At 39.7% G+C, this 24,091-nt stretch overlaps 2 pseudogenes; one reads left to right on the top strand and one right to left on the bottom strand.

The window, feature by feature from the left end:
* Positions 1-14,070: 14,070 nt before the first annotated feature.
* On the top strand, positions 14,071-15,785 carry LOC102824048 (annotated as a pseudogene).
* Positions 15,786-16,917: 1,132 nt separating this feature from the next.
* LOC102824427 lies at positions 16,918-18,162 on the bottom strand (annotated as a pseudogene).
* Positions 18,163-24,091: the final 5,929 nt, after the last annotated feature.

The raw sequence follows: 24,091 nt of genomic DNA, 5'->3' as shown, positions 1-24,091 counted from the left end.
ATACTGAGTAGGAAACATGAACTGGACATCTTCCAACACTATGCACACATACACACACATGCCAGAGACTGGGGATGGGAGTTTTTCCACTATGTACTCCATGAAGCCCAAGTTGATTGCCTTACTTGAAAGAACAGTGGATGGTCTGAGTAGGAAGCAAGAAAGGCTCAAAATCTGAGAACACTTCTAGTGGCTATACCGTTGAAAAACTTAAAGAAGGAGCTGTCTTTGAGGTGATAATGCAAACCTGAAGGCAGAACAGATGACATCGTCATCTGAAAACTTAAGATCCAAAATCCAAGGTAGAGAAACTTTTAACCTTTATCTCACAGAGACTTTGTAATTCCCGTCTGAAATTGCCATCACCAAACCTTGGTATTTCATTTTGTGAAGGCTCAAATGGTTGGGTACCATGGAAAAAGGGATATAATTTCTCCCCACCTCTCCTTTCCTGGATATCCACCACTCGTTTGTCAGTTTGTCTTACTGTGGTGGCTTGTGAGTTGCTGTGATTCTGAAAGCTATGCCACAGGTATTTTAAATACCTGCAGGGTCACTCATGGTGGACAGGTTTCAGATGAACTTCCAGATGAAGACAGACTAGGAAGAAGGAGAGACGAACTACTTTTGAATATTTAGTCACTGAAAACCTTATGAATAGCAGAGAAACACTGCCAGATACAGTGCCAGAAAATGAGTCCCTCAGGTTGGAGGGTACTCAAAATGCGACTAGGGAAGAGCTGCCTCCTCAAAGTAGAGTTGACCATGATGACGTGAATGGCGTAAAGCCTGTGGGACCTTCATTTGCTGATGGGGCACAACTCAAAATGAAGAGAAACAGCTGTAAACAGCCATTAATAATCAGAACATGGAATGTACAAAGTATGAATCTAGGAAAATTAGAAATTGTCAAAAATGAAATGATCCCCAATCACTGAGCCGCTGCCTAGGACTCAGCAGCCTTCCACTCAAGCCCCCTCACTTCCAGACGCTCGTCCCACACCCAGCCACCCCCACCCCCTTCTCCTGCCACCAACTTTCGCAGACCGTTTCCACAGATGAAAAAGAAACATATCATATGTTCGCTATTCAGAACCTCCACTCTTTCGACCCCTTTGCTGATGAACGTAAGGGTGATTACTGCTTTCTGCTGGGACTGAGGAGTATGTCCATGTAAGAATTCAATAGAGAAACTGGCAGGAAGACCCATACTACTGTCCAAGGGATCGCTGATGCTTACAATAAAAAGAAACTAGAAGGCGTTTAAGAAGCAATGTGCCTGCAATGATGCTGTAATTGAGCATTCAGAATATGGAGAAGTCATTCAGCTACAGGGTGACCAGCACAAGAACATACGCCAGTTCCTTGTAGAGACTGGACTGGCTAAGGACCACCAGCTGAAGGTTCATGGGTCTTAAGTGCTGTGGCTCACTGAAGCTTAAGTGAAGATTTCCTTGCAATGACTAGAAAATTTCCTTCTGTCCCTTGTCACAAGTTTTAAACCTCACAGTTTGTATAATGTAACCATTTGGGGGTCCACTTTTAACTTGGACTAATGTAACTCCTTCATGCAATAAACTGAAAAGAGTCAAAAAAAAAAAAAAAGGAATGCAAAAACATCAATATCTTAGACATTAGTGAGCTGAAATGGACTTGTATTGGCCATTTTGATTCTGACAACCACATGCCGGGAATGACAAATTGAAGAGAAATGGTGTTGCATTCACCATCAAAAAGAACATATCAAGATCTGTCATGAGGTACAACACTGTCTATGATAGGATGATATCCATGTGCCAACAGGGAAGACCAATGTAAGAAAACAAAACTCCTCGCCACTGGACCAATAAACAACATTCTTATCAATGGAGAAAAGATTGAAGTTGTCAAGGACTTCATTCTTCTTGGATCAACTATCAACACTCATGTAAGCATCAGTCAAGAAATCAAACGACATATTGCATTAGGCAAATATGCTGCACAAAACCTTTTTAAAGTGGTAAAGAGCAAAGATGTCAGCTTGAGGACTAAGGTGTGCCTGACCCAAGCCATGGTATTTTCAATCATCTCATATGCAAGCAAAAGCTGGACAGTAAATAAGGAAGACCGTACAAGTTCTGATGCTTTTGAGTTATGGCGTTGGAGGAAAATATTGAAAGTGCCATGGGCTGCCAAAAGAATCAATCGATCCATTTTGTAAGAAGTGCAGCCACAGTGCTCCTTGAAGGTCAAGATGGCCTCCTAGGCCATCTATTTTCTAGTCATTGCAAAGAAATCCTTATTTAAGCTTCAGTGACCCAAAAGCACTTAAGGCCAACTCAAACTTTGTCTCTCATACTTCAGACATATTGTCAGGAAGGACCAGTCGATGGAGAAGAATATCATGTTTGGTAAGGTGGAGGGTCAGAGGAAAAGAGGAAGACCCCAATGAGATAGATTAGCCAAGTGGCAACATCGATGGACTCAAGCGTCGCAATTTTAGTGAGGTGTGCCCAGGATTGGGCAGTGTTAAGTTCTCCTTGCATAAGGTCGCTATGAGTCAGTAACGACTCGATGACACCTAACAGCAACAACAACATACTCTCATAGTCACACCCAGTTTATATACTGGGGAATTGGAATTGATGAATTAGGGTTTATATTATATTCAAATCCTGGTGCTAGGTCTGACTCCACTGTTATCTCATAGTCAAGAAAACATATCACAGAACAAGTGAATAAATGTGCTATTGGTGACGAGATTATTCTAAATTCATCCTTTTTGGACTCAAGCGTGACAACAGTAGTGAGGCTGGCCCAGGATCAGGCAGTGTTTAGTTCTGCTGTGCATAAAGTCACTATGAGTCAGTACCGAGTCCATGGCACCTAACAACAACAAACAGGGAAAACCAGTTAATACCACTATTATTCAAATTTACACACCAATCACTAAAGCCAATGAGGATGAAACAGAAGACTTCTATCAACTTCTTCAATCTGAATTCAAACATGCAATCAAGATATAATGATAACCATTGGCGATTGAAATGCAAAGGTAGGAAACAAAGAGGAAGTATCAGTAGTTGGAAAATATGGCCTTGGTGATAGAAATGATGGTAGAGATTGCAAGATAGAATTCTGCAACAATGATTCATTTATTTCAAATACCATTTTTAAACAGTATAGGAGTTCCATGTGGACCTCACTAGATGAAATATACAGAAATCAAATTGTGGAAAGAGATACATTGGTGGAAGGAGATGGTGGAAAAGCTCCTTATCATCAGCCAAAACAAGGCCGGGGCAGATTGTGGACACACCATCAATTCCTCATATGCAAATTCAGACTGAAGCTGAAGAAAATGTAAACAAGTCCACGAGAGCCAAAACATGACCTTGAATATATCCCACCTGAATTTAGAGATCATCTGAAGAACAGATTTGATACATTAGACACTGAAGACTGAAGACCAGAAGTTGTGGGATGACATCAAGAACATCATACATGAAGAGAGCAAAAAGTCATTAAGAAGACAAGAAAGAAGGAAAAGGTCAAAATAGATATCAGAAGAGACACTGAAATTTGCTCTCCAGCATAGAAATGCTAAAGCAAGTGGAAGAAATGAGGAGATACGAGAGCTGAACAGAACATTTCAAAGTTCAGCTCGAGAAGACAAAATCAAATGTTACAAGGAAATGTGCAAAGATCTGGAGTTAAAAAACCAACAGGGAAGAACACGGTCAGCATTTCTCAAACTGAGGGAACTGAAGAAAAAATCCAAGCCTCAACTTTTGTTATTGAAGGATTCTCTGGGCAAATTATTGAATGATGCAAAAAGCATCAAAAGAAAATGGAAGGAATACACAGTCACTGTACCAAAAGGAAATGGTCGATATACAACCATTTTAAGAGGTAGCATATGATCAAGAGCCAATGGTACTAAAGAGAAGAAGTCCAAGGTACACTGAGGGTACTGGCAAGAACAATGCTCCACGAATTGAAGGAATACAAATTAAAATCTTTCAACAAAGTGAGGCAGCACTGGAGGCACTCACACACATCTATGCCAAGAAATTTGGTAGACAACTATCTGGCCAATTGATTGGAAGAGATCCATATTTGTGTACATTCCAAAGAGACGTGACCCAATGGAATGCGGAAATCATTGGACAATGTCTTTGATACATCATGCGAGTAAAGTTTTACTAAAGGTTAATACAGAAACAGCTGCAAGCATACATTGACAGAGAATTTGCAGAGGTTCAAGCCAGATTCAGAAGAGGCCTTGGAACGAGGGATATCCTTGCTGACATCAGATGGATCTTGGTTGAAAGCAGAGACTACGCAAAGACCTTCAGTTGTGTGGATTGTGACAAGCTATGGACAACATTGCGAAGTATGAGTATTCCAGGACACTTAATTGTGCTCATGAGGAATCTGTACATGGACCAAGAGGCGATTGTTCGAACAGAATATGGGAACACTGAACGGTTTAAAATTAAGAAAGGTGTGTGACAGGGTTGTATTCTTTCACCATACTTATTCAACCTGTATGCTGAGCAAATAATCTGAGAAGCTGGGTTCTATGAAGAAAAACGTGGCATCAGGATTGGAGGAAGACTCATTAACAGCCTGTGATATGCAGATGATACAACCTTGCTTGCTGAAAGTGAAGAGGACTTAAAATACAGATGAAGATCAAAGATGATACCCTTCAGTATGGATTGCATCTCAGTGTAAAGAAAACAAAAATCCTCACCACCACACTAATAAACAACATTCTTATCAATGGAGAAAAGAAGTTTTCAAGGACTTCTTTCTTCTTGGATCAACTATCAACACTCATGAAAGCAGCAGCCAAGAAATCAAAAGACGTATTGCATTAGGCAAATCTGCTGCACAAGACCTTTTTAAAGTGTTGAAGAGCAAAAATGTCATTTTGAGGACCAAGGTGCACCTGACCCAAGCCGTGGTATTTTCAATAACCTCATAATGCATGCGAAAATTGGACGGTGAATAAGGAAGACTGTAGAAGAACTGATGATGCTTTTGAGTTATGGTGTTGGAGGAGAATATTGAAAGTGCCGTGACTGCCAAAGAACAAATAGATCTGTTGGAAGAAGTACGGCCAGAGTGTTCTTTGGATGCCAAGATGGTCAAACTTTGTCTTTCATACTTCAGACATATTGTCAGGAGGAACCAGTCGCGGGAGAAGGATATCATGTTTGGTAAGGTTGAGCGTCAGAGAAAAAGAGGAAGACCCCCAGGAAGATGGATTGGTAAAGTGGCAGCATCAGTGGGCTCAAGCGTGGCAACAATTGGCATTGGCCCAGGACCAGCCAGTGTTTCGTTCTGTTGTGCACAGGGTCGTTATGAGTTGGTACCGACTCGATGACACCTAATAACAACAATAGCAATTCCTGGATATAGGGACAAACTATGACTCACAAATGATGCGCAGTAGTACCCAAGAAGAGCCCACAGTAAAGTCAGACGTCAGGAAAGGCACACGGCCCACACTCCTAAGGAGCGTTTTGGAGAGGACAGTGGAGAAGAGAATAAGACCAACCTTCATGATTGGTCTGTGACTTAGTGAAGATAGCCTGTGAGCAAAAGTGAATCTTGGCAATCTTTCAGTAGCAATGATACGGTGGTAAGTACTGGCAGGACATGGATGCTGATTGAATTTTTGACAGAAATTGGGAAAGAAAGCTAAAATTCTTCCTCTTTTAGTGACTTCCCACAGTGTAATAATAAAGGCTGTCAAACTGAACCTTGAAACTAGGGAGTGAGGAAAGTGGGTAAGGATTGGGGGAGCTTACATATATGTTTCATCTCTCATACAGAAAGCAGCTAGAACAAAATAACAATTGTTCGCTGGCTATCTTCCCAGGGTGGCATAAAATGAAAACAAAAATTTAAATGTGATTATATTCTGCTCCGAGTGATTAAAATAAAGGGGCGGGGGGCTGGCAGGATAGTGGGTAAGCACCAAGCTGCTAACTAAAAGGTTAGTGGTTCACACCCACCAGTCACTCCATGGGAGAAAGCTGAGGCAGTCTGCGCCCATGAAGATTTCAGCTTGGATACACTATGGGGCCGTTCTACTCTGTCCAATAGGATCACAGTGAGTTGGATTTGATGACAATGGGTAGTGATAAAAGAAAGTTACAACAAAACTGCAAGTAAAATTGACTCACATAAATGGAAGTTTGTAAACTATGCTACAATCAAAGTTCTGAAAAACCCAACGTATTTCGTAGGCAGAAAAATATCCAAACGAAACACTATTGTTTTTGAAGTAAAACTAGATTGTTAAAACTGTAAAGACATTTTCCAATTAAATCAAGTGGTGCTCAGCGTGTTATTTCACTTCAAAGAAAGAAAGAAAGAAAAAATCTATTTAATAAAGTACAAATTGATGTTATCAACATGAATAAGAGCTCTGAATGATTGCCAACTTTGTCTCTAAAATTCCTTTTGTCTGATGGTAGAACATATTATTGCCGTTCTTATTCTCTGTAAACAGTAGTACAGTGTTTTCAATCTTTGTATTATTTTTTTCCTATTCCAACATTCATAGGAGGAATTATCTTTTGCTGCCCTGATAATCCTTGCTAGGATGATATTTCAAATTCAGAAACCATCTGGCAATGGGTCTCAAACATAAGTATTACAATTATCCAGAGAACTTGGTAATATCCTGGGATCTTTTCCAGATTCTGTGACTTAACAGGTCTCCTAAAGGATTCAGAAATCAACATTTCCAGTAAGCACACCATGTTAATCTATGGTGGTAGTTCACAAATTACATTCGAGAAATTCTATACAGGATCACTATGAGTCAAAACCAACTTGATGGCACTTAACAACGACAGCCACTAATTAGTCTGTCCATTTGTAGTACTGTGGTGGCTTGTATGTTTCTGTGATGCTGGAAGCTATGCCACCGGCATTTTAAATACAAACAGGGTCACCCATGGTGGACAGGTTTCATCTGAGCTTCCAGACTAAGATAGGCTACTAAAACGGAGAGGGGAACTACTTCCAAATCTTTAGCTACTGAAAAGCTTATGAGTGGCAGAGGACCATAGTCAGGTATAATACTAGAAGATGAAAATATTATGAACAGTTGCAGAATGTTATCAGATATAGTCCCAAAAGATGAGCGCCCCCCTCCCCACGTTGGAAGGCACTCAAAATACCAATCAGTGGCTGCCTCCTCAAAGTAGAAATGACTATGATGATGCACATGGAGTAAGGGTTTCGGTACCTTTATTTTCTGATGGGGCACAACTCAAAATGAAGAGAAACAGCTTCAAATATACATTAATAATTGGAACATGAAATGTACAAAGTATGAATCTAAGAAAATTGGAAGCTACCAAAGATTTAATGGAAGGGGAAAAGATCGATATTCTAGGCATTAATGAGCTGAAGCGGATTTGTATTGGCCATTTTGAATCAGATAATCATATGGTTTACTAGACTTGGAATGTACAATTGAAGAGGAAAGGCATCACATTCATTGTGAAAAAGATTTCAAGATCTGTCTTTAAGTACAATGCTATCTGTGATAGGAACTATCAATATGCCTACAAGCACCAACCACTAATAGCAGTGGTGACGAAATTGAAGAATTCTAACAACTTCTTCAGTCTGAAATAAATAAAACATGTAGTCAAGATGTATTGATAATTACCAGTGATTGCAATGCGAAAGTTGGAAACATAGAGGAAGGATCAGTAGTTGGAAAATATGAACTTGGTGGAAGAAAAGCTGCTGATTCTATCACGTGATAAAATTTTGCAAGACTAACGACTTATTCATTGCAAATACCTTTTTTCCTAAAACATATACACACGGTTCTCAGCGGATGGAACACACAGGAATCAAATTGACTACATCTGTGGGAAGACAAGGTGAAAGAACTCAATAGCATCAGAAAAATGGCCAGGTGCAATAGACCATCAATGGCTCATATGCAAGTTCAAGCTGAAGATAAAGAAAATTCAACAAGCCTATGAGAGTCAAAATGTGACCTTGAACATATCCCACCTGACTTTAGAGACTATCTCATGAACAGATTTGATGCAGTAGACACTAATGAACAAAGACCAGAAGAGCTGTGGGATGCCATCAAGAACATCATAAAGAAAGATAGCAAAAGGTCATTAAGAAGACAGGAAAGGAAGAAAAGACCAAAATGGATGTCAGCCGAGACTCTGAAACCTGCTCTGCCGCATAGAGATTTTAAAGCAAATGGAAGAAATGAGGAAGTCAAGGAGCTGAAGAGAAAATTTCAAAAAAGAGCTCAAGAAGACAAAGGCAAGTATTATAATGAAATGTGCAAAGACCTGGAGCTAGAAAACCAAATGGGAAGAACATGCTTAGCATTTCTCAAGCTGAAAGAACTTAAGAAAATACTTCAAGCCTCGACTTGAAAAATTGAAAGATTCTATGGGCAAAATCTTGAAGATGCAGAAAGCATCAAAAAATGGAAATGTATATTCAGAGTCAGTGTAAAAAAAAGAAATGGTGTAGGACTGACTGTGAGGGTTGGAAATGTAAAGGTAGGCGTTTTGTAGCAAAAGGAAGGACGTGATTGACGTCACAGTCCAGGAGCAGAGGTCCCTGGGACCATCAAGGGAGAAGAGCAGAGTGTGGAACCCTACTCAGAGAAACAGTGATGCCAGAGATGGAGCAGCTGGGGACTGTAGACCCAGAGAGGAAGACGGGCTATGTGCTGACGACTGAGGGGCAGGCTTGCGGGGTACACCCTTTGGTTGTTTGATGATGCATGGAAGGAATTGTAATCGTGGCAATGAAATGATATACGACAGGATGAATGTAAAGTTAATGTTCTCCCATGTAAACTATTACATAATACACAATAAAAACTTAAAAAAAAAATTGATTAGAGACCTTAAAAAAAAAGAAAGAAAAGAAATGGCGATGTTAAGACAATTCAAGAGGCAGCTTATGATCAAGAACCAATACTACTGAAGGGAGAAATCCAAGTTGCACTGAAGGCATTGGCAAAAAACAAGTCTCCAGTAATTGACAGAATACTAATGGAAATCTTTCAACAAACTGAGACAGCACTGGTGACACTCACTCATCTATGCCAAGAAATTTGGAGGATAGCTAAGTGGCCAACTGAGGAAAGAGATCTGTACTTAAGACCATTCCAAAGAAAGGTGAACAATGGAATGTGGAAATAATTTAACAATACTATTAATATCACATGCAAGTAAAATTTTGCTGAAGGTAATTCCAAAGTGGCTACAACAGTGCTTCAACCGCAGACTGCTAGAAATGGAAGCTGCAGTCAGAAGAGGATGTGGAATGAGGGATATCATTACTGATATCAGAGGGATCTTGGCTGTGAGCAAAGAATATCAGAGAGATGTTTACTTGTGCTTTATTGACTATGGAAAGGCTTTCATTGTGTAGATTATGACAAACTATGTTTTAACACTGTGAAAAATAGAAATTCCAGAACACTTAATTGTGCTCATGAAGATCCTGTACATAGACCAAGAGGCAGTCATTCGAACAGAATGGTTTAAAATCAGGAAAGGTGTGTGCCAGGGTTGTATTCTTTCACCATACTTATTCAATGTGTATGCTGAGGAGATAATTTCAGAAGATGGATTATATGAAGAAGAACGTGGCATCAGGATTGAAGGAAAACTCATTAACAACCCTTATGTGCAGATGATACTTGCGTGCTGAAAGTGAAAAGGACTTAAAATACTTATGAATGAAGACTAAAGACTATAGACTTGTACCTCAATGTAAAGAAAATAAAAATCCTCATATCTGGATCAAACTCTTTATAGGGTTTCTGAAGAGCTTGATATACCGACTGCAGTCCAGTGCATTAACCTGCAGCGCCACTCAGGACGTCTTTAAAGTGTTCAAGAGCAAAGATACCAATTTGAGGGCTAAGGTGTGCCTGACTCAAGCCATGGTATTTGTAATAGCCTCATATTCATGTGAAAGCTGGACAACAATTAAGGAAGACCATAGAAGAATTGATGCATGTGAGTTACGGTATAGCAGAAGAATATTAAAACTACCATAACTGTCAGAAAAACAAACAAATCTGTGCTGGAAGAAGTACAGCAAGAATGCTCCTTAAAAGCCAGGATGGTCAGACTTCATCTCTCTTACTTCAGACATGTTATCAGGAGAACCATTCCCTGGAGGCAGACATCATTCTTGGTAAAGTGTACTGTCAGTGAAAAAGAGGAAGGCCTCCAACAAGCTAGATGGCACAGTGGCAGCAGCAATGGGCTCAAGCGTAATAACCTTGAGGCTGGCACAGGATCAGGCAGGGTTTTGTTCTGTTGTGAGATGGTCTCTATGAGCTAAGAGTTGACTCCAAGGCACCTTAAGAACAACAACAGGGAGCGCCGTGGCTCTGAAGAACGCACTGTGCTGCAAACCACAAGGTTCCTAGGGAGAAAGATGAGCCTTTCTGTTCCTGCAAAGATTTACCTCAGAAACCCTACACAGGGTTGCTATGAGTTGGAACCAATTTTTCCACACTTAACAACAACAGTTTGGGAAGATAAGGTCAATTGCTTTTCTATAATACCCATTAACAGGATTGTTGTTTTTAAGTGCCATCAACTTGGTTCTGATCCATAGTAATCCTGCATAGGGTTTCCAAGGTGTGAGTTTGAACTGCCGACCTTGAGGAATTATAGTATATATAACAACTCATACTCTATAATTTACTCGTAATCCAAATCATCAGCACACTTAAATAATCAGAATTTTTTAGTTTTACCCTATAATGGTGGTGGTGGTTATGTGCCATGGAGTCAGTTTCCAAGACTATAAATCTTTACGGAAGCATAAAGCCTCATCTTTCTCTCACGGAAACACTGGCAGTTTTGAACTGCTAACCGTGAGATTAGCACCACAACTTTTAACTGCTACACTATTTGAGCTCCTTTGCACTATAATTGTTGTTAGGTGCTGTCGCGTCAGTTCCAACCCATAGCGGCCCTGTATAGGGTTTCCAAGGAGTGGCTGGTGAGCTTGAACTGCTGACCTTGCAGTTCAAATGGCTTTGCAGTCAGGTGCATTAACCCACAGTGCTATACCAGGACTCCTTACCCTATAATGTTGTTGTTATGTGCCGTGGAGTCTGTTCTATGAGATTAGCAGCCCAATTTTAACCACCCTATAATAAGGGAGGTTTGGTAGCGTAGTGGTTACAAATCAGGCTATGAGCCACAAGGTCAGCAGTTTGAAACTACCAGCTGTTTTGTGGAAGAAAGATGAGGCTTTCTGCTCCCGTAAAGATTTACAGCCTCAGAAACCCTGTACAAGGTCACTATGAGTCGGAACTGACTCCATGGCATATAACAACAACAACAATATTAAAAAAAAGGAGTCCTGGTGTAGTACTGTGGGTTAATCTGTTGGACTGTAAAGTAGGTTTGAAACCCAAGGTCGGTAGTTCAAGTTCACCAGCTGCTCCTTGGAAACCCTAGGGTCGCTATGGGTTGGAACCTACTGGACGGCACTTAACAATACCATTATAAAAAAAAAGTTCTAGTGCGGCGCTGTGAGATAATGCGCTGGACCACAAGCTCAATTTGATCTGCAAGGTCAGCCGTTCAAACCCACTAGCCGCTCCTTGGAATCTCTATACAGGGTTGCTGAGTTGGAACAGACTCAACAGCACTTAACATTATGAAAAGAAGGTATTGTAAGAAAGAGACTGAGTTGCCTTCTGAGTCATCAGCGATTAATCTCCCCATCATTTTAGTGATGCATTTTATTGTATTCTTTGAAAACTGGTTATTTCTAATCAGGTTATGACAACTTTCAAGTAACTGGAATATAAGGCAGTCTCCACTGTATGCATAAGATTTTTTCTTCAACAGGTATTTAAGTAGAGTGTATTAAATTGGAATTGGTGCATATTTCGTATTTAGCCTTATTTTGGTGGCAAAGTACATGTGTTGGGCTGTCAACCCCAAGGTTGGTTCAAACCCACGAGCTGCTCTGCAGGAGAAAGATAAGGCTGTCTGCTTCCCTAAAGATTTATGGTCTTGAAAACCCTATGGAGCATTTCTACTCTGTCTTATAGGGTCAGAAGTGACTTGACAGCAGTGGATGGATTGGATTAGTACATCAAAACGCCACGAAGCCTTTCCAGTGATTTAAAAGTTGCATGTGCATCAAGTAAAGGTGATAGACTAACCAGCTTAGACCCTTTTATTCTATACTTTGTCCAAAATCACGTCATTTTTGGTCTCCTATGAATTTCCATTTACCCTAACCTCTTGCTCAACTGCTTAGAATGTTAATGGCTTTGTTTGTCACATGAGTAATCTTAGAAGTTACTGAAACCCCCAGAAGGCTGATGTTATGAGGGTGTATATGATTGGATTTTCAAGGGAGGAGAGGTATGACTTGATGTACTATACTGATTAGATACTGATATTGTCCTCACTGTACTTTGAACTATGTCCCACCTGGAGTTTAATTGTGTAATCTCTGTGTCCCTGAGCTATGTTAATTTCTATAGAAAACAAAAGACTTCTTCCAAAAGACTCCCTAAGTGAGTCTCAATAGAACAGAGTTTGTGGTTGCCAGATTCCCCATTGGTTGGTCAGTACCACCTTCTCTCCTTTCCTTTGCTTTTGGAGTGTCTTCATTGGTTCAAAGTTGCTCCAGGATCTAAACCCATTTTTAGAGTTACAGAAGGTGATGATGATGAAGAATCTGTTTTAAGGGTTAGTTCCATTATTTCAAAATGAGGTCAAATTTACATAACAGTAAAGGATTTTGGTGTGGTACTGCAGGGTAAACATCAGACTGGTTACTGCAAGGTCAGCAGTTGAAACCCACCAGCCACTCTTGGATACAGGATCATTGTGAGTTGGAATTGACTCGACAGCACACAGTAACAAAGGGCAAGTAAGAGTTAACCCTAGATGTTCATAATCCAGGGACTTACTGTATTAAATTTATTATGGCACATCTTTAATAATTACTTAAAGTAAATAGGAATAGATCATATTAATCTTTCAAATATCATCACATGATATATTTTAATATATCCAAAATTTAATTACACATTTTTAGCATATGATAATAGTATATTTCTCAAAAGTTCTCAATTACATGGGCAATATTTATTCCATCAGTGGCAGCATATGATAAGGTTCTGTTATATAACTAATACGTGATATACGTATCGCCAGCTGTCCTTGGAAAAAAAACAAGAAAAGTAATTTTGACTTACTCCATGTTATACAAATATAGTACGAAAAGGGGGAAAAAAGTGATTCTCTACATAATCAGACTGATGTTTATGTAGATATCATATAAGGTAGTTCTTGAAAATGTGGTTTAGTTAAATATGAAACAATACACAATTCATAATGAATGAATAGCATAATGGCTGCCAGTCAACAATGCTCATTGAATTTGAGAGTAGAATTCAACAACCCACATAGCTACCTATAGAAAGTCTCTCTAGTTCACTGACTTCTCTATTGCTATTATCTTTCAGTGATGTCCACCGTATAACCATGCCAAATTATTACAGGAGACATACATCACATGAAATTGATTTTTTTTTTTTCTTGTAAAAAAGCAATTGGTTCCATTATAAATACTTACACAGGTAGTCATGGAGAGTAACAGGCCTGCTGGTTAAACAGGTCACCCAAAGGGAGATGGTACCAAACTAGTGGTCAAGGACTAACTTCTAAAAACAGCAACTCTTATCCAGGATTAATTTAATTTTAAGAACAAGTGTATCAACGATCAATTCACTCTTCTCAGCTTGCTGTGGTATAACTATCAGGTAAAAACATTTATCTTTACAACTTGGTGGTCCCAAGTTAAAAAACAAAAACAAACCCAACAATTTCACAGAAAGGAAAGAAATAATATGAAATCACTATGAGAAATACACTAACAAGCAAAAATAAATGGGAGCTCTGTCCATGAGGGGGGCTGGGGGTGGTGTATGCACTATTTCTAGTCATTTTCAAAGTGCCTCACACTGATTCTCATGGGCCTGGCTGCCGGCCCCTGATCTGCCCTGGATTGGTAGCTTATGTATATCTTGATGAAAGAGTAATTGATGCTCTCAGGGAATTTACTGAAGAAGGAGCTCTGTCTGTACTACAACCGTTCAAGGAGAATGACTTTTCACATGTTCAGAACAAAAGTGCATTTTTCTGTGGAGTTATGAAGACCTATAGGCAAAGGGAGAAACAGGGGAGCAAGGCTGAAGAGTCCACAAAGGGCCCTCATGAAGCAAAGATCAAGGCTTTGCTTGAGAGAACTGACTATACTCTGGATGTAACCACAGGTCAGCGAAAGTATGGTGGTCCTCCTCCAGATGGGGCATACTCTGGGGTGCAACCTGGAATTGGAACAGAGGTTTTTGTAGGTAAGATACCAAGAGATTTAGATGAGGATGAGTTGGTGTCCCTTTTTGAGAAAGCTGGTCCCATTTGGGATCTGCGTCTTAGGATGAATCCACTGTCTGGGTAGAACAGAGGGTATGTATGCCTTTATCACCTTCTGTGGAAAGGAAGCTGCACAGGAAGCTGTTAAACTGTGTGACAGTTATGAAATTCGTCCTGGGAAACACCTTGGAGTGTGCATTTCTGTGGCAAACAACAGGCTTTTTGTTGGATCAATTCCAAAAAATAAGACTAAAGAAAACATCCTGGAAGAATTCAGTAAAGTCACAGAGGGTTTGGTGGACGTTATCCTCTATCATCAACCCGATGACCAAAAGAAGAATCGGGGGTCAGCTTCCTTGAATATGAGGATCACAAGTCAGCAGCACGAGCCAGGCAACGACTGATGAGTGGAAAAGTGAAAGTGTGGGGAAATGTAGTTACAGTTGAATGGGCTGATCCTGTGGAAGAACCAGATCCAGAAGTCATGGCGAAGGTAAAAGTCTAATTCGTGAGAAACTTGGCGACTATTGTTACAGAAGAAATATTAGAGAAGTCATTCTCTGAATTTGGAAAACTTCAAAGAGTGAAGTTGAAAGATTAAGATTTTGTTCATTTTGAAGACAGAGGAGCAGCTGTTAAGGCTATGGATGAAATGAATGGCAAAGAAACAGAAGAAGGGGAAGAAATTGAAATAGTTTAAACCAAGCCACCAAATAAGAAAAGGAAAGACGCCAAGCTGCTAACCAGGCTGCCAGAAGCACTGCCTATGAAGATCACTACTGTCATCCTCTTCGCATGCCACCTCCAATTAAAGGTAGGGGTCATGGTGGGGGAGAGGTGGATATGGATACCCTCCTGGTTACTATGGCTATGAAGATTACTTTGAGGATTACTCCGGTAATGATTATCATAACTATCGTGGAGGCTATGAAGACCCTTTCTACAGCTACGATGATGGCTATACAGTAGGAGGAAGGGGAGGGCGAGGTGTTCCACCACCACCAAAAGGGCGGGGAGCACCACCTCTGAGGTAGAGCTGGCTATTCACAGAGGGGAGTAACTTTGGGATCACCAAGAGGCTCCAGGGGTAGCAGAGGGGGTCCTGTACAACAACAGAGAGGCTGTGAAGCTTGGAGCAATTATCAGGCAATGTTAAGAAGCAAGAGAAAGGCAGATGGGTACAACCAACCTGATTCCAAGTGCCATCAGACCAAGAACCAACAGAACTGGGGTTCCCAACCCATTGCTCAGCAGCCGCTTCAACAAGGTGGTAACTAGTCTGGTAATTATGGTTACAATAATGACAACCAGGCATTTTATCAGGATACTTAGGGGCAACAGTGGAAATAGACAAGTGTATTGGGCTGAAGAATCACTATTGTGTATATACTCAAGTCTTTTTATTTTTCCTCTTTTCATAAATGCTCTTGGACATTATTGGGCTTGCAGAGTTCCCTTATTCTGAGGGTTATGATGTTTTTATTGTTTCAGGCTTCATTTTAGCTTCAAAACAAGCTGGGCACACTGTTAAATCATGATTTTGCAGAACCTCTGGTTTTGAACAGTTTCATTTTTTGGATTTGGGATAGATTACATAGGAGTATGAAGTATGCTGTAAATAAAAATACAAGCTAGTGCTTTGTCTTAGTAGTTTTAAGAAATGAAAGCAAACAAATTTTAAGTTTTCTTGTATTGAAAATAACCTATAACTGTATGTTTTGCATTCCTAGGTTAACTGTGTTTTTAAATTGTTATAAAGTCACACCCTTTTGAAATATGCCCTTCAAAATTTGTTTGGCTTAAATGGCAAAGCCATGACAATTTGTTCTTTGATGTGATTGTATTTCCAATTTCTTCTTCATGTAAGATTTCAATACAACTCGAAAATCTATTCAAAACAAAATTGCTGACCTTGCGGTTCACAGCCCAATTCGTAAACACTACGCTTTCATATATATATGAAAAGAGGAACATGGAGAATAAAGTTTTGACTTAACTGAAGGAATGGAGAGACTGGTATACATAGGAAAATGTACATCATGGCAAGTCAGGTGTGAGAATTTTAGAGTAGCAATCTATATGACTTGAATCTCCCGTTTCCTGAATAAAAATGACATCTTGCAGTATTATACTTCATGGCTCCTTGGCTATATTCCTTACCTGCTCTAGCCTTTACTTAAAACACATCTGAAAAACTGGGGATTATAGCTTAAGAAGAAAAATAACCACACACACATATTCCTCAGTCTCTGGCTACTTCAGACTTGGGTTTGTTTCTAGAAAATTCAAATATAAGTCTGTGACTTTGCTAAATCAAGTCTCCCAATTAACATTTAGAAAACACGTGTTGTTTGGGCTAATAGCACTGTTGATGGTACCTATAGAGGGCTATCCAAACATAGTCTTGTCTTAAAATCAGTGTTAAATCGATCTTTTAGTTGAGAGAAAAAAAGGGAGTCTAAAATCACAAGTACAGACATATCTAGGACCCTTGTCCTTCTGGATCCACACTCCTTTCAGGGTCTTCATCATTATAAATGTTCTCTGCCATCTGCCACACGTGCATGATATTATCTTCTGATACAAAACAAATCACCCAAGGTTCAGTGGGATTCTAGGAGAAATCAGACATCTTGGCAGTGTGACCACCAAGAATAAACACTAATTCTGGGGGCCCATCTTCTGGGGATTGTTCTTACTTAAATCCCAGTCATTCAGTCTATGACCAGTACCACTGGAAGCCAAAACGGTTTCATTATGAGGTGACCACTGAACCTGGAATATTTCATCCTTGGGTGATTCAAAGGAATGCAACTTAAGTTTCAGGTTTCTTAGATCCCACAAAGCAGCAGTCTTCTCAGCTGATCCTGTGGCAAGAATGTATTCACTATAAGGATTGAAAGAAAGGCAGTTCACTTCAGCAGTATGAGCATCAACTGAGTGACTTGGTTTGGAAGTATTATTTGAATGAGTATCCCAGATCATAGTTTTTGATCATCAGCAACTGACCCAAACAGAGACTCATGGAACAGATGCCAAGAAACATCTTCAACTACTGCTGTGTGTCCAGTGAAGACGGTCTTTGCATCCACCACTTTTCCTTCCTTTGGAACAGCACTTATGTCCCATAGGCAGATGGTAAGGTCATCTGAAGCACTAAGCAAGTGCCCACTGAGATTTGGATTCCAAGAAAGCCCATAGCCTTCCTTTTGATGTCCACAGAGAAGCAGATCTGGGTTGCACTCTCCACAACGGTCTGGTTTAGAAGGGTGTTTCATGTAATCAAAAACAAGAACATCACTGGATGGAGTCTTTGTTGCAATAATACAAGGGTTCTGGGGCATATAATGGGCTCTGTTTACTTCTCCTTCGTGGTTGATCTTGATTTCTGTTTCAAACTTTCCACTAACTGAGCCAAAACCTCGGAATTCTCCTTTCTCACTGTCACAGTGAGATGTATCATCATTCGGGAGCTGCACCCTGACGATCACAAGGTAGTTTTGTTCATCTTATGTGTGTGTTCCCAGAAGATGTCGATGAATGCTTAGTCTTTACCTTTTGGTCTGGTTACATCTGGAAGCCACTGTGCAGTTAGGCTGGGCCATTCGAGGGCATGGGTCATCACCAAATCATAAAGAAAAGGGGTGTTATTTTCCCGTATTTTGTACTCCTCATTAATCACCCGTTCTTCCACGGCATCATCAAAGGCTGCTTCCTCGTCAGCCATGGCTGGCAGGCAGGCAGGAGAGTCCGGAGGGATCCCAGAGTCGAACACACTCCAGAGGGGAAGGGAGGCAGCAGGCGCTCGCTCAGCGCACATGGCCTCTATCATTTCACAAAATCAATTTTTAAGACACCTATGGTTAAACTCGATGGCACCTGGCAACAACAACTTGTTAAAAGATTGTACCAGCCAATATGTTTAGAGGGTCACTAAGGGAACAATAACACAGGACTATAGACAATCACTTTCAAGGTTAAATGCCTTCCATTGGTGAAGCACAACTGGTCCATCCTAGTCAGACTGAGAACCACTCTAGAGAGTGACACTATATTCTTCCAATGATGATAAATCTTAATGCTTTTCACTTAGATAAAGAGATTTAGATTTCGGTTTCTGTCTTTTTGAAGCAGAAACACCCAGCATAAAAGGAAGAATTTTTAGACAAGATAGGAAAAACTGTAACAATACAATGAATGGCTTGGGAAAGATCCCAGATTAACAAGATATACTGTTCAAAGTTAAATAAAAAGAGATTATATTAATTTTTTAAAAAAATGTAATAGTGAAGAAAAGGAGGAAGAGTTAAAGTTTTAGAGTTAAAGTAGATTTTTTATAAGGTTTATGAAGTTCTCTTCTACTCTGCTGAGAATAATTTCTCATGAAAGGATGCATGGAGGATGGTGAATTTTATCAGATACTTTCACTTTATCTATTGAAATGGTCATATAATTTATTTCATTAATAGGGTAAATTATATTGACTTATTTTCTAATGACTATATGCTAACCTTGTCTATATAATCTAATTATATTGACTGATTTTCTAATGTCAAACCAACCCTACATTTTTGGAACTCCAACTAAGTCTTGATATATGAGGAGCTTCAAAACTTCGTTGAAAAATTTCATTTTTCCAAAAACTTTTTAAAGCCCTCAATTAAGTCCCGGTGTGGTGCTGTAGGGTAAGCACTGGACAGCAACGTCTGGTTGAACCTCAGGGTCAGCGGTTCAAACTCATCAGTCGCTATTAAGAAACCCTAAGCAGGGTTGCTGAGTCAAAACTGACTCTATAGCCTTAGCAAAAACATATATTGCTGGATTTGGTGTGCTGACATTTTCTTTGGGATATTTCCATTTTCATTGAGTGAGGGTGGCCTATAATGTTCACTTTTTATCTGCTTTATTACATTAAGGTTAGGCTAGTCAGGAATGTACTCCATTTGTATATTTTATGGTATAGAGAATATGCCATTTAAAAAGAAAGAATTGAAGAAATGATACATTTTCAAGTGTCTCTTATATGAGAACACTGTTAAGGAAGCCACAATGAACAGCAAAAGTTAAAGCTAAGTCACATTTTCAAGTAGTGTCACACACAAAGCCTAGTTCAGAAATTGTAACAGTGATATTATGACATGTGTTTTATGTTATTTCATTTAATTTTCTCAGCGGTTTGAAAATTGAGTAAACTGCATCTTAGACTATTTCACTAACTCTCCTTCACCCTCACAACCAGTATGTGTCAAAGGTAAAATCTGAGCATGGTTCTGACTCTGATACTGTGCTGGTAACCAGCTACCCCCTTTTTCTCCTCTTGCAATGCTGGAAGCAGGGAACTTTGAAAGCTTTCCTTATACATGCTAACAGTAACAACACACAAGGATGTGACCAAAGTAAACATTTGTTGTTGTTGTTGTTGTTATGTGCCGTGGAGTCGGTTCCGATTCATAGCGACCCTACACAGGGTTTCCGAGGCTGTAAATCTTTACGGGAGCAGACTGCCTCATCTTTCTCCCGCGGAACCGCTGGTAGTTTCGAACTGCCGACCTTGAGGTTCACAGCCCGATTCGTAACCACTACGCTACCAGAGCTCCTTAAATAGCTGTTTTAAAAAGTACTAAAATAAAAAATTTAAATACCTGAGCTTTTTTTATCAAAGGTAATGATTAAATATATTCCAGGAGAGATCAAATTAAGTAAGTAGAATAAAGGCAATTATGGGATCCCTTATCAAGGTAAAAATGTAAATATATATAATAAAAGTTCATGAAAAAAATTTATAAAATACATATGTATTTCAACAAATTGGATCCACTACTAAATTTTTTACTAGTTCCTTCCAAGCTTATGAATAGAATATGTTGTTGTTGTTGCTAACTGCCATTGTGTTGGTTCTGGCTCATATCAACCCAATATAGGGTTTCAGAGGAGTGACTAGTGAGTTGTGGTTCAAACTTACCTTGTGGTCGTGCGCTTATACTATAATGCCACAGGAGAAGTCTATGAATAGAATACACTGCTTATTAATTCTATACACACAATTTTTCACTCTGATATTGTTATGTGCCATCACTTTGGTTCCAACTCATAGGGACCTTTTGTTCAAACACTACCGGGCCCTGGATAATCCTCACAATCATTATGTTTGCGGGCACTGTTGCAACATTGTTCAAACAGCTGTCTCTTAGTCTATGTACAGGTTCCCCATGAGCACAATTTAAGTGTTCTAGAACTCCCATTCTCCTCAATGTTATCCAGTTTGTTATGATCCACACAGTTGAATGACTATAAAGCACAAGTAAGCATCTTTCTTGTATTTTCTGTTTTCAGTTCAAGAGTCATCTGATGTCAGTCATGTTCCACATCCTCTTCTGAATCTTGCTTAAATTTCAGGCAGTTCTCTGTTGATGTACTGCTGCAACTTTTAATTATCCTCAGAAAATTAATATCACAAAATACTTGCATGTGATATTGATGATACTGTTCAAATAATTTCTGGATTCTGTTGGGTCATCTTTTTGGAATGAGTACCAATATCTCTCCCAATCTATTGGCCTAGTAGCAGTCTTCCTAATTTCTTGGCATAGACTAGTGTTTCCAGGGCTGCACCAGTTTGTTGAAATATTTCAATCAGTAATCCATCAATTTCTGGTTTTTGCTAATGCTTTCTGTGCAGTTTGGACTTCTATCTTTAAAAATCATTTGTTCTTTTTGGGAGGGGTAGGAATAAGAAGTGAGGGTTAGGGTTGGAACTATAGCTAGATCTAGGCTAGATCTAAGTGCTGAGGAGTCAGTTCTGACTCATAATGACCATCTATAAGTTTCCTGAGGTATGAATGGTGTTGTAACAGCCAATTTTTCAGTTCAAAAAGACCTTGCATTTCAGTGCTTATCCTACAGACCACATCAGAACTTTATTTATTGTTAAGGTTATGGTTGGGACTAGGGTTAATATTAAGGAACCCTGGTGGCATTGTAGTTACATGTTGGGCTGCTAACCACAAGGTCAGCAGTTCGAGTCCATCACATACTCTGTAGGAGAAACATGAGGTTTTCTGCTCCCATAGAGATGTACAGCTATGAGTTAGAACTGACTTGATAGTATAAAATCATCACCACCATCAGGCTTAGTGTTAAGGGTAAGGCTTGGGCTAAGGTTAGGAGTAAGGTTTGGTCTAGTTTTAAGGTTACAGTTAGGTAACTTTTTTTTTTTTTCCTTGAACTATATTTCCATGTCATTTTAAAGTTCTGTAACTACGTTATTCCCTCTTTTTACATTATGGGTTTTTGTTGCGATTTTATCTCTGGCTCGCTGCTGGTGGTTGTGGCGGTGTGCATGGAGTCGGTTCCGACTCATAGCGACCCTGCATAGGGCTTCTGAGGCTGTAAATCTTTACAGGAGCAGAAAGCCTCATCTTTCTCCTGTGGTAGTTTTGAATTTTTAACAGCTGACCATGAGATTAGGAGCCCGACTTGTAATCACTACCCTACTTGTTGTTTTTAAGTGCCGTCGAGTCAGTTCCGACCCATAGCGACCCTGTACAGGGTTTCCGAGGGTGTAAATCCTTACGGGAGTAGAAAGCCTCATCTTTCTCCCGCGGAGCAGCTGGTAGTTTCGAACCACTGACCTTAAGGTTCGCAGCCTGATTCGTAACCACTACCCTACTAGAGCTCCTTATTTTCAGTCAAATAAGTCTGTTTTAATTTGCATACTTAGGTATCTAGGAGTTCTGGTAGCATAGTGGTTAAGAATTTGGGCTGCTAACCTCAAGGTCAGCAGTTCAAAACTACTAGTCGTTTCACGGGATAAAGCTGAGACTTTCTGCTCCTGTAAAGATTTTACAGCCTCATAAACCTTATACAGTGTTGCTATGAGTCAGAACTGATTCCACGGCACACTGCCACCACATCTAGGTTGAGTCTAGCTGATACTGTCATGTATGTTCTCAGGTTTTTATCTACTGTTGTTAGTTCTCTGTCCAAAGAACTCCCCTTTAGTATTTTTTGTAAGGTTGCTCTGGTTTTTACAAATTCTTTTGTATGAAAATGACTTAATTTTGCCGTCATATTTGATGGACACTTTTGCTGAACATATAGAATTCTTAGTTGGCAATTTGTTTCTTTCAGAGTTTTATATGTTACTCCATTGTCTTGTCTGCATGGTTTCTGCTGAGAAATCAGAGTTTAGTTTTATTAAGTCTCCTTTGTAGTTAACTATGTTTTTTCCTGAGTAGATCTCAGGATTCTTTCCTTGTCTTTCATTTTTAAAAGTTTGATTATACCTTGGTATTTTTCTTCTAGAGTCTGTCCTGCTTGAAGTTTGCTCAACTTCTCGTCTTTCACATTAGCAGTTATTCCAACAACTCTTGGGCAATATTCTATTGTTTTTTTTGTTTTGTGGATCTCTTCCTGTTCTGGAATTCTTCACATGTAAGTTAGTCTTCTAGATGTTGTTAAGTGCCTTCAAGTCTGTTCTGACTCATAGCAACCCTTTTTAGGATTTTTGAGGAGTGGATTCGGTTTGAACTGCTGACCCTGCAATTAATAATCCAGTGTTTCACTTACAACACATCAGGACGCCTTCCTTTTGATAGCATCCTAGATAAATCTTAGGCTTTCCTCATTTTTTTTGCTTTTGTTTTTCTATGATTGCTCCGCTTGTAGATAAATATTGAGAGGTATTTCAAGTTCAGTAATTTGGCTTTCCATTGATTCCATTTTTGCCCTTTCAGTGTATTATCCATTTTGGAAGTCTTAATCTTCTAGCTGTCTAACTGCTGTTTTTGTACTGTTTCCATTTTTTCAAATATTTTGTAAGTTTGTTTCCTGAAATTTTCCATAGTTTTGGCTATGTTTTCCTTGATTTCATCTTTTTCTCAATCTTTCAATTTGTCTAATTAGCATTCTCTAAAGTTCCTTATCATGGAGTTCTGATGTCATTTCTGTTATTGCCTGACTGTATTTTGATCACTTGTTTGAGGCACTGTGTTCTTTGTGCTGAAATTGTTTTCTCCAAGACATTGTGGTGCTGTATTTATTGTTAGTTGATGGCTGTATATTGGTGTATTCTAAAGCACAACCAGTCTCCTGGTTGTTGTGATAGAGATCAGCAGTGTTAACACAGTTCTCTGTTTACTGTTTATGTAGCTTATGGCAAGTTCATGCACTTCCAGAAGCAGGGGCACCATGCCAGGCACCTGACCCAAGGCAGAGCAGAGGCTGCATAATAGGTGTCAGTGGCTGTTAACTTGGCAAGGTCAATGACTGGTCACACATCCTGACAAACAGGAGGGCACTGGAACAAGGGAGAATTGCACCCCTTGCCACCAACCTCCAGCTACATTCTGTGCCTGCAGGTTGTTGTATCAACAACCACTCACAAAAGCTTAAGACAGCTGTGCCCCACCGCACCAGCCCACAGTCTGCTAGTTTTCCTTCTCACTGCTCCTGTTCAGCTTCGCCTTCCAGTCAACACTCAATCTACCTGTGTTATCCTCTGACACTCAGGGACCCAGGATCACCATCGCTTGTTTCTCTAGGTCTCCACGACTTTATTGCAGAGGGTTGGCTCAGTGCATCTGCTTACCCTTCCATCTTGTCCTGGACTCATACCATCAGTTCTTGATAATATGCTACCTCTTGAAATGGTTGAA

The sequence above is a fragment of the Chrysochloris asiatica genome, unplaced genomic scaffold, assembly GCF_000296735.1.
Source record: "Chrysochloris asiatica unplaced genomic scaffold, ChrAsi1.0 scaffold00033, whole genome shotgun sequence".
Lineage (NCBI taxonomy): Eukaryota > Metazoa > Chordata > Mammalia > Afrosoricida > Chrysochloridae > Chrysochloris > Chrysochloris asiatica.
Note: the sequence above shows the minus strand (reverse complement) of the source record. Positions and strands in the feature narration are given on the sequence as shown.